The following is an 11,571-nucleotide window of genomic DNA, read 5'->3' as shown; positions in this document are numbered from 1 at the left end:
AGTTGGGGCACTCAGGGCACCCAAATCCCCTTGGCCCCTGCTTTAACTCTTCACTGTAAAAAGGAAGCCGGAAGCTGCAAGAGGAGAAATGGCCAAAAATAAAAATCCAAATCCAAATCACCAGGAACAGGCGCTATTCTAAGTGATGCAACCCACAATCCACATTGACAGAACCAGCTCTCCAAAACGCATCTGAAGACTGAAGTCTATTAAAGCTCATGCTGCCCATTTCTTTTCTTTCAATGAGTCTCAACGGTGTGGCAAGATCTCTCCACATTGACAGAATCAACTCCAGCGCTAGTAATCAACACATGTCAAGAGATATGGGGGGGAAAACCCCAATGGCCAACAGATTGGAAATGATCAATATACGTCCCCATCCACAAAAAAGGAGAGTAGCAACTATAAGACCCTAACACTGATCTCTCACACAAGCAAAAGCATGCTCAAAATTCTGCAACATAGGCTCCAACCATCCATGAAGAGAGAAATCTCAGAGGTCCAAGTGGGGTTCAGGAAAGGAAGAGGAACTAGGGAGCACATTGCAGACATACAATGGATAACAGAGTGCACCAAGAAATGGCAAAAGACAATCAGCATGTGCTTTATAGACTACAACAAAGCTTTGACTGCATAGATCATGAAAGGCTATGGAACAAACTAACAGTGTCAAAGTGGTTTACAACTGTAAGCTACTTAAACGCCCTTAAAGACATGGGAGTGCCAACAGTCATACTATCTCTACTAAAAGGCAAAAAAGGAGCCATGGGGTATTAGAGGAGGAATTGGGTACCATGAGAAAATAGAGGGATGATTCAAAATATGTTGTTAATGCTGGTCTCGCAGCCCTGCTGAGCATTGACACAATTGCTCTGTCTCTCTAAACATGGAAGATCCTTCTGGATCTTTGCCCTGGTATGTTCTGTTATCCTGACCATTAATAGTTAGTGACGTATAGGTTTGAAATTTTGCAGCAATGACCACATTCAGACCGACGCTTCCAACAAGCTTTTTCTGGGCATTGCTTCACGTGTCCTAATGTGAAACGGTGCACCTCGGAGACCGAAGCTGTGCACGGCTGCTAAAACCAGAGCATTGCGTACATGGGCTCTTTTCTCATTCCTTGCACACCCCGGAGCGTGTGAGCTGCGTGAGTTTGCAGCACGTACCCCTTGAAATGGCAAAGTGTGAAGCGCTCTTTGAAAATGTGCCGAGATCCTCTTGCAATATTACCATGGAGACAGATCTATTCCAAAATGGAAATGGATGGAAAGGTAAGAGGGACCAAGTGGTGTATACAGCGAGGAGATAAACAAAGATGAGGGATGGGAAACTGCAGGCCTGCCAGCTCACAAACATCTTTCTCCCATGTTTCGGATGGCTGCTTTATTGACCAAAAAGGGAGAACTTCATCCCCTCTCCAAAATAAGACAAAAAGGACCACAGGTTTGCATAAGACTTATGCAGACTAATTTATATGTATTAGAATTAAATGTATCAAAAATTGGAATATTGCTATCATTCAAGTAGAAATACAATGCATTTCAACAGAATGGGGAAAACTGATCAGATCCTTTTTAAGAAAAGTTAATACAGTTCAATGAGAGGCTGAAGCTATCTGTAACTGAGCATGGATAGGATAATGTTCTGGGTCACTTTCCCACCATTTACTCATACCATTCACTACCATTGTAAGTCCTCTGAAGCCATAACCCATCCTTGCAACTCTGGAAAAGCTGTCATTCGTCAGAGTAGAAAAAGGAACTACACACATTCCAATGCCATGGATGCAATCAAGTAAAAAACTGGATTTGTTCAAACTCATTTTGAGTTTGAGCTCATTTTGCCCACTGTTGCCACAATAGTACTGTGTTTGTACCACGGCTATAATTAAAATGCAGTTTGTTGTCTGTTCCAGGCCTCCCTGATATAAGCCTCTTGAATTTATCCCAAAAGCACTTCCCATCTGCCTTGCTCCATAAGCACCCTTGTTTTGGGCAGATAACTCCAAATTTCAATGCAAAGCTTTGTGTTTTTTTCTCAGTGAGCTGCAAGTAACTAAGGATGAAATTGGATAGCTGTGCCAAAGGAGTGTGTTTGGCCACATGGGGTGGAGAAGGAAAGATTTTGCACCACTTTTTACTCAAGCTCTTCTAAAAATACTCCCTTTCTGTCTCTCTCTCTCTCTCTGTGTGTGTATTATCTAGCATTCAAATTGCATTCAGCTCTGTCATCTCCCCTCAAAGTAAACCGAAATGCAATTCGGATGAGATGGAACAACCATTGGTGGATTGGAGATGGTTATAGTATTGCTATGGTAGTGAAAGTGGTGTCAAACTGCATTGTTTCTGCAGTGCAGATGCAGCTAATATGCCCCATCTTCCTGTCTAAACCCCAGCTCTGCCACCTTAGCACCACCAATGTCCAGAAGTCCTTGCACTGTGTGCATAGCATTACATATTTAATAGCCAACACCCTAAGTGTCTACAAACCTCTTCCAATTGGTTAGGCTTGTTGTAGCTTGGTGGGTTCGGGGAACCTTAGAAAACCTCAGTTGAGTTCAGTCGGATCTCTGGAGAGGCTGGTGTGAGCTGTCAGACACTTGTCAGTATGTAACAGGCAATGCTGAATCAACTTGGTGGGAGCGGAGAGTAACTTTACCCTTGGGGTAAAGTTCACATTCTGTTTGTGAAGGGCAAGAACTGTCTTGATAGATAGGGATGCAATGCACCATACCAGATCACTAACTTTCCAGTTCCCTTCACCTTTTGTTTACTCTACCTGCTGCTACTTGGACCATGACCTCCTTCACTCACATTCCTCCTTCCAGGTTGTAAAAATTAACTCAGTGAACACGTCTGCTTCACTTTACATTCGCCAACTGTCCAGTTACTGCTTGACAGTTGAAAAGTTCAATTCTAGCTAGCTAGGGAAGTGTCATTTGTGTTACACAAGTGCTCAGTGCTGTAATAGGGCAAATAAGAACTTGCAAAGCAAGGGAAAGGGTGGTAAAGAACAAGAGTGCGATGTTCATAGACGGATGGTTTTGCTTTGTTCAGAGCAAATGGATGGATCTCTTGTACCAGACAAGTCTAGGAAAGCACTTGTGTAGCAGACTTCTAAAAAGTGCTATATTCACACCTATAATAGTCTGAAGACTAGGATTTATTTAATATCATTTCACATGACCTTCATAGGATGGTACATGCCTCCAAGGAACAGCTAATGTGATTAGTAACTTGTTAGTCAGTAGCATCCTCAGGAACTGTTTAGTTGGTAAATTTAGGGGGAAGAGGCTTTATGGATGTTGTTGTTGTGTCACTTCGAGTCACTTCCAACTTATGGCAACTTTAAAGCAAACCTATCACAGGGTTTTCTTGGCAAGTTTCTTCAGAGGGGGTTTGCCATTGCCATCCTCTGAGGCTGAGAGTATGTGACTTGCCCATGGTGTCCCAATGGGTTTCCATGACTGAGCCAAGGTTCAAACTCTGCTCTCTAGATTATTTATTTGTTTGTTTTCTTGTTTAATTTAATTTGTGTGCCACTTTTCTCCAATAATAATAATAATACATACAACACAATAAAATAAATCCCATTATCCCCATCCTTAGAACTAATCCACATAAATTAATAATAAATGAAAACTAATCCACATAAACTAATCCCAGAAGGAATCCAAGGCGGATTCCTAGTCCAATGCTAGACTAGTGTTTCTGAGAACCAACAGAAACAGAAGCTTTAGATACTATCTATCTATCTATCTATCTATCTATCTATCTATCTATCTATCTATCTTATCTATCTGTTACAGATATTCTCAATTCACAAAGCATTCTAACATTCTGTTTCTCATTTCAGCCTCCCCTCTGTAGCACTTTTGCACTTCTTAGTTCTTGGTAAACACCTCAAGACTTTCACATCTTGTTCCTTTGGAAAGCAGTTAATCTGAATTCCTTCAGTGCCGTGTTTTACAGTGCGGTGTCTGGAAACATTGGGCCCCTTAATGTGACACAAGAAGGAAAGCACTCTGGAGTCCAGTTAAGCACACTGTTCTAAACTTGGATGAGTTCAATAACTGAGCATTGCAAAGTGGGCAGAAAGACATTAAACCAATCTGTGTACTCACAAGGCGTTGTCCATCTTGTTTTTCAGCCCGAAGTGGAGTTTGCTTCTGAGTGCCATCTTCCTCTTGTCAACAGCCTGCAAAGAGAAGGATATGTGTGGATGAGAGGAGAGTCGGCTTCAAAGCTGTTCTTTGGATAGCGTCCATCCCACCCGTCTCCCTTGCATTTGGGATATGCCACTTCCTTCCCTATGAAACCGGACACTCTGTATGCCGGGGTAATCCTGTATCCATTTCTGGTTTGGCTAGTATGATGGAAGATTCAAAGCTAAACTGGATTTTTAAAACACTATTTTCATGTCAACCCCAGCTTGCACATTCCCCAGTTGTTTGAGAGAAGTGAATTTGTAAAGTGAAGAAGCTATTTGTGATACGTTCACAACAGAGACACCGAGAAGTGCAATGACCAGAGATGAATTATTTTAATAAACACCTACTTCTGTACAATCCCCAAATAGCATCATGCATTATCATCTAGTTGTGTATCTCTCTTCTAGATTCCAGAAATCTCAAATCAGTGCACACTGGGAGTAAAGGTCACAGACTAGAACAGATTAGTAATTGGTACAGAAGATTGTAAATGGCTTGACTATTTATCTATGTAGCCTAGTATTGTTTACTCTGACTGGCAGTGGCCACCTGAACAGTTGGAGATGTCAGGATTTGAACTTGGGACCTTCTGCATGCTTTGCCACTGCAACTTAGGCTGCTGTCACACTGCAGAATTAATACAGTTTGACGCCACTTTAACTGTCATGGCTCCATCTGATGGAATATTGGGATTTGTAGTTTGTGGTGGCACCAGAGCTCTCTGCCAGAGGAGGCTCAGTATTTCACCAAGCTACGAATCCCAGGATTCCATAGCATTGAGCCATGGTGGTTGAAGCAGTGTCAAACTGCATTAATTTTGAACTCAGCGATGGTCTCTTTCTTTTAGAATAAAGATAGGTTTGCTCGAGGGAAATCTGGAAAGGGCTCCTGTACCTTTAATGGTTGTACAGAAGAGGGAATTTTAGCAGGTGTTGCTTGTTACATTACCAGATAATAAGCTACACCTGCCAAATTGCCTCTTCTACACAACTATTACTATACAGGAACTCGCTCCAATCTTCATTCTGGAAACCCTAAAGGAACATCGTATGGGTAACTGTAAGTTATGATTCACAATTTACTCAAAAATGGCAAGAAGTGGTGGATGACGAAATAGATTTTTCTTTAAAAAAAGCACAATGTTTGCAAAGTGAATATAAATGCTCAATAAGGCCACTGTGGAAGCAATTGGCTCCTCAAATACCTAGTAGAGCTTTGCTAGCTCTGTTGTTGTTGTTGCTGTTGTGTGCCTTCAAGTGGAAAATAAGCTGTTTCCAGTTTATGACAGGAGAGGAAACTGCCATTGCATTAATGTTGTTGTTGCTGTGTGCCATGCAAGCCATTTTTGACTTATGGTGACCCTATCATGGGGTCTTCTTGGCAAATTTCAAATCCCCGCTGGGCCATGGAAACCCACTGGGTGACCCTGGGCAAGTCACACTGTCTCAGCCCAGCCCCAGAGGAAAGGAAGGGCAAACCCCCTCTGAAGACACTTGCTAAGAAACCCCCCATGATAGGTTTCTTGGCCTGGAGGCACACAACAACAAACACTTCAAATCAGCAATGCAGCAAACTTGAGCATGAACCACCGTTTTGTAAAGTATGTGCCAAACAGACATTGGATTCCTTCTAACCTATCTCAAACAAACATTGCCTGAGCAAGACTGTTATGTAAGCAGGAGGCACAGCTGTCATGGTGTACTTTAGGACCCTTTTGTTTCCTGCTTGCCGTAAAACTTAAAGCGGTTGCATAATTTGGAAGAGCTGGGTTTTTCTTTTAAAACGAACTGCGCAAGCCAATCCCTTAGGAATGCTTGTTCATTAACAAGGCTCTTGCTGCACTGTTTTAAATGGCCATCCGGCTTAACATTTGAAACCAAGGTTATCTATAAATAGTGGGGTTTTTTAGTTCAGAGATTGCGTTTGTCTTGGATGCATACCTCCACAGTGAGGGAAACAAACAGAACAATGGACCATGTGCCCATCTTTTAGTGCTGAATCTCAGGATCATTTGTTAAAGGAGGAAAAACAATAGCAACCAGCCCTTTCTGTTATCAAAGGAGAATAAACAGCAGAGGAACAAAGTGTGGACAGTCTGGGGCTGTACATCTTCCCATCTGTTTGTTCATCTTGGGCCCATACCTTCCAAATGTCCCTATTAACCCTCTGTCATCCTTTTTTCCACGTTACTTTTAAAATGTCCCAGTTTCTCTCCCTTCCTCCCACTTTCTCCCAGTTGCTGCAAACTGAGTTCAAAGTGCCAATGTAGTTTACACTCAGTTCATTTAACAGCTTTGAGAGAGGAAAAGAGGGAGTGAAATCTTGCAATTCCCAGTAGAAGCAGGCAAAAGCAAACTGCTCTCCTAGCTTAAGGCACTTTTCCCTCTTTAATAACTTATGGTTTCTTGAAACATCCTGTTTTTCGTCTGTGAAATGCTGGAGGGCATGCCTCCCCTGAAACATTTTGCAGGACATTAATTGTATAACATGGAACAGAGCTTGGATTGGAAAAGTTATTTTTGAATGACCCAGAATACCTCCCAGTTGCCACGGCTATTGGCCATAGAGGAAATAGCTTTATACCATTAAAACCTTGTCCCATGCGGCTCAGCACTGGTCATGCTTTCTGGGAAATTTTGGGAACTGAAATAAAAACCCAAAGATTTTCCATGCTCTGATCTGGAATGCAGGCAAGCAAGATGAGAGAGAATGAAACATCCAAGGATATATCTGAATGGCAAATGACCAGCACAGCAGGGATGAGGTCTGTGGGAATATCCAGACTTTGTTGACTGCAATTCCATCTTCCCATCATCATACTTTTGAACAGGGGTAGGCAACCTGCGGCCCGGCGAGGCCTTGGGACCGGCCCCAGCCGCTGGGGCCTTTGGGGGGCAATTGTCTATAGAAGCCTCAGAAACATGCATTTATATTAACATTTTTTTAGAAATCAGCAAATTTTTTCACGTGTCCTCCATTTTTTTAAAAAAATTGTCTTCCATTTGAAAATTTTGTCCTACATTTGTCCTGGTTTATTTATATATTTAATTTTTTAAAACATTATTTAATTATTTATTTTTTGGCTTCGGTCCCCCAGTTGTCTGAGGGACAGCAACCCGGCCCCCGGCTCAAAAAGGTTGCCTACCCCTGCTTTTGAACCTCTAGTCATCTAGACATAATGCAGGATTCGAAGTACACTGCATTGAACCCAATGGATCTTATTTCTTGGCTTGTGCTATAAGGAGACTTTGGCTACATCCCATAAAGCAGTGCCCACATCCTTACCCAAAAATAAAAAACAGGAGTGCAGTCTTTAGGCCATGACAATCTAGTATGGGGCTATAACTCCCATAATTCTCCACAATTGGCTATGCTAGCTAAGACTGATGTGAACTGCAGTTTAGAAACATCTGTAAAGCAAGACGTTATTAACATTGCATTAGGCTGAGGGTGGGAATCATGACTCCCTCCAGATGTTCTTGGACTGCATCTCTCAGCATTCTTGAGCAGTGTTTATGGCGGTTAGGGTGGCAGGCGTTGCAATCCAATAACTTTGTGATAGCTGTGTGATTCCCACTCCTTCCTTAAGCAATGGCAGAATCAGGTGTGGGAAGAGAGAAACCATGGGAACTTGTCAGCCCTTGTTGTTGTTGTGTGCCTTCATGTTGTGTGCCTTATGGTGACTTTAATGTTTTCTTTGTTTAGAAAAAGTTTTGCCATTGCTTTCCTCTGATGGTGAGAGAGTGTGACATGCCCAGGGTCACCCAGTGGGTCGTCCATGTCCAAGTGGGGATTTGAACCCAGGTCTCCTGGAGTCCTAATCCAAAACCCAAACCACTATGTTCTGGCTGTCAGCCTTTGCCCCATACTAAACATGCTTTGGCCAGCCTACAGAATCTCCCTCATGGTGGCAAAGCTCCCTTTAAATTAAGGCAAGGTTCTTAGAAAACAAGGCAAGGGCCTATGTTGCTGTGTACAGACATACCCAGCCACTGTGTCCCATTTCTGAGCACGTAGGCAGGCAAGCCAACGTATCGTCCGGGGAGAGCGCTGCAGCTGTTGGCATGAAACATTTAGAAGCCCAGCTCTTCATTGAGCTGTAGCTTCATACAGTATTCACAGCCTCATACAGTATTAAGAGCTGCTGCTGTCATATGAAAAGTCGTGGAAAAAAAATGTTCTGTTTGGACATGGTTTTGCTTTTAATAGCACATCCCCATCATTTCTTTCCAACCTCCTGCTGCTTCCTCCCTCTGTTTCTTCATTGCCAAGGAGAGTTGCATAAAAATAGGATAATATTACCAGTAATACTTCACACTTTTCATTTTCAAGTGCTTTGCAGTGCGTTAATTTCCAGGGTGCATTCATGAGGCGGCTAAGTGTTATCAATGCCCTCATTTCCCCTCCTTTTCATCCCCCCCCTTTCCCCCACCCTTTCAATAGCAAAAGAAACTGCAGTGCAGAGAAGCAAACAGTCTTGTGTTTCAAACATGTGGCTTGACTTGAATAAATCTATTTCGTCTCTGACTGCAACCTTCTGAGCCCTTTGGAAGATCTCTTCATTCACCCTATATTGTTTTGGCCTTGATTTTTCCCGTGCCAAAATAGGAAGAATGGTAAGCTTTCCTATTTCAATGTGCAAACCACTACACCACACTGCTCTCCACAGATTCCTATAAAAGCTAAAATAAGAGCGTTGCCTGCACCTTGGAGGGAGACAAGACCTTTTAGAGAGCATCTTCAAACATGCCTGGCTGTATCCTGCTTCTAAAAAGGCGGTCTTTGCTACTTGAGTTCCTACAGAATTATCTCCCTGCCTCTGCATTCTTGGAGGAAAGAATAGAGGTCACAGGACCTGGAATTACTCTGGATAGAAAGTGATTCAATGGCTAGGATTTCAGCCCAGAACTATGAACCTTAAGAAGAGTAATCAAAGCCATTTACAAGCAACAGTGGCAACAAGGAACAGTGAACAGAGCAGAAAAAGAAGCAGAGCAAATAAACCGAACAGAGGCCTGTTCCAGACTGCCAAAATAAAGCTGCTTGGGGTCTCTTTGGAGGTATGCCATTAAAATGATGCATGGGTCCTAAGAGTCCGGAGGTCACGCCAAAGCCACACTCCATTCCTAAGCACTGGAGTGCAGCTTTGGTGCAGCTTCCAGATTCTTAGGATGCATGCATCATTTAAACAGCATACCTCCAGAGACCCGAAGCAGTTTTATTTTGGCAGTCTGTAACAGGCCAGAGTCATCCTGAGTAACTGCGTCTCGCTGTTAGTATCAGCCCTTTGTTTGCACTATTTCTTATGTCACTACCTTGCCATAATTCTCTATGGGTAATGCTTTAGGTCAGGGATAGGGAACATTGGGCTCTGCAGATGTTGTTGCAGTAAGAAATGACCAGCCAGCCAAGAGCTTAGGACAATTCTCTCTCTCTTGACCAGTGCACATACTGGTTGGGGCATTCTGGGAGATGCAGTCAAAAAGATTGCTTTTCCAAGTTGTGGTCCGGATTCTGCTTGACAATTCTCCATTGAAAGAGAGGCCTCCCATTCCAGGTAATTGGATATATTATCCCACTGTTCATCTTTATTCTACTCTCCTGTAATTTAAGCCTATTAAATCTAGTCTTGCCTTCCCAGAGTAGCAGACACACGCATGCCTTCTGTGTGACAAACTACTCCTCATGTATTTGGCATTAGGTAATATAACCATGGGCATTAATTTAGTTCTGTCCAATTCAACAGAGGTAACACCCAGTTGCTTGGACAAGATAAAGGTCCCAGGGCCACATGTGTCAGCTCTTAGCTTGGTCTAAAACATTTTGCAGCCGTGGATGAAAACGTGAGGTTTGCACCCAGACGCCAAGACACTCTTGAAGCAGCCCAAACTGTTGCATAACGTTACATAATGCTTGCAAAACAGACAATGGTGGGTGTTGCCACATCTGGCTCTCTGCCATCTGACACCCAGCCTACACAGACTTTCTGCCCTATACCTCATGATCACCTAATGCCAAAGCTGCCATATGCTCAGAAGAAGAAGAAATATATATCTGTGATCCTCATTGCTGTTTGCAGCCCTTCCATGAGAAGGCAAGATCGCCCAGAGTTTAGAGGCTCTCGCTTTACATCAGTTCTACTCACCTAATTTGTCTTTAATGGGATTGAGAATCTTTTCTCATTGGGACTCGTCCAAGCTATTTTAATGCCTGCTGCAATGGACAAAATGAAATTCTTTCTTTCTCTGTGTAGAAACAGATGACACAGGCGTTTGGAGTCCATGCTGGTGTGACAGTGTCTTCCACTATTGTTGCCTTGAAGTCATTTCTGACTTATGGCAACCTTTAGGAAAAGCTATCATAGGGGATATTTGGCAAGATTTGTTCAAGGCAAATTTTTCCTTTGCCATCCTCTGAGGCTGAGAGCATGTGACTTACCCAGGATCACCCAGTGGGTTTCCATGGCAGAGCAGGTATTTGAACTGGTCTCTAGAGTCATAGTCCAAGGCTCAAACCACTACACCACACTGGCTCATCTTCCACTATGCCTTAGAGCAATAAGTATGTTTCTGGGCAGGGGACAGATGACAAGTCTCTGTTCACCTTTATTTTCTCGTCCCTCTCTGTCCTCTATATTAAGGGAGCAATTTGTTTTAATATAGTAATAATTTTATTCTGTTTTAATGTATCACCTTTGTATGTTTTTAGTTGTACAGTGGGACCTTGGTATCCGCTGGAGTTCGGTTCCAGGACCCTCCATGGATAACAAAATCCGTGGATTCTCAAATCCCATTAAATACAATGGCACAGCAAAATGGTCTCTCTTATATAAAATGGAAAATCAAGGTTTGCTATTTGGAATTTATAATTTTGGGGGGAATATTTTCAAGATGTGGATACTTGAATCTGTGTATAAAAAATCCTTGGATAAGGAGGGTTGACTGTACTGTAAGCTACTTTGAGTCCCAGTTTTTGGGGGGAAAGTGGAATACAAATACAAATACTACTACTACTATTACCACTAATAATAATCTGTTGCTGTTTCATGCTGACTAATGGTAGTGCCAGCTGTGTGCCATATCTAAAGATTCCAAGGAAGAAGCTCTATTTCCAAGCATTTGGCTGAAGTTTGTGGCGCCACACTCCATAGGCCTCACTTTCACCATCAAGAAAGACATGCCTTTGGGCATCAAACCCAAATTCCCATCTCTTCCACTATAACCATGACTGGCATCATCAGGGAAGGGGAAAACCCTGGGAAATTTGCTGGGAGAGGAGAGGTGACAGCCCCAGGTGTTACCTGCGCGCCAGTTCTGCAGGTGATGAATGCGTTGCCGCCTTGCACTTCTCCAGCTCTT

The sequence above is a fragment of the Sceloporus undulatus genome, chromosome 6 (assembly GCF_019175285.1).
Source record: "Sceloporus undulatus isolate JIND9_A2432 ecotype Alabama chromosome 6, SceUnd_v1.1, whole genome shotgun sequence".
Lineage (NCBI taxonomy): Eukaryota > Metazoa > Chordata > Lepidosauria > Squamata > Phrynosomatidae > Sceloporus > Sceloporus undulatus.
The sequence above is the reverse complement of the archived record's forward strand: the minus strand, read 5'-3'. Positions refer to the sequence as shown.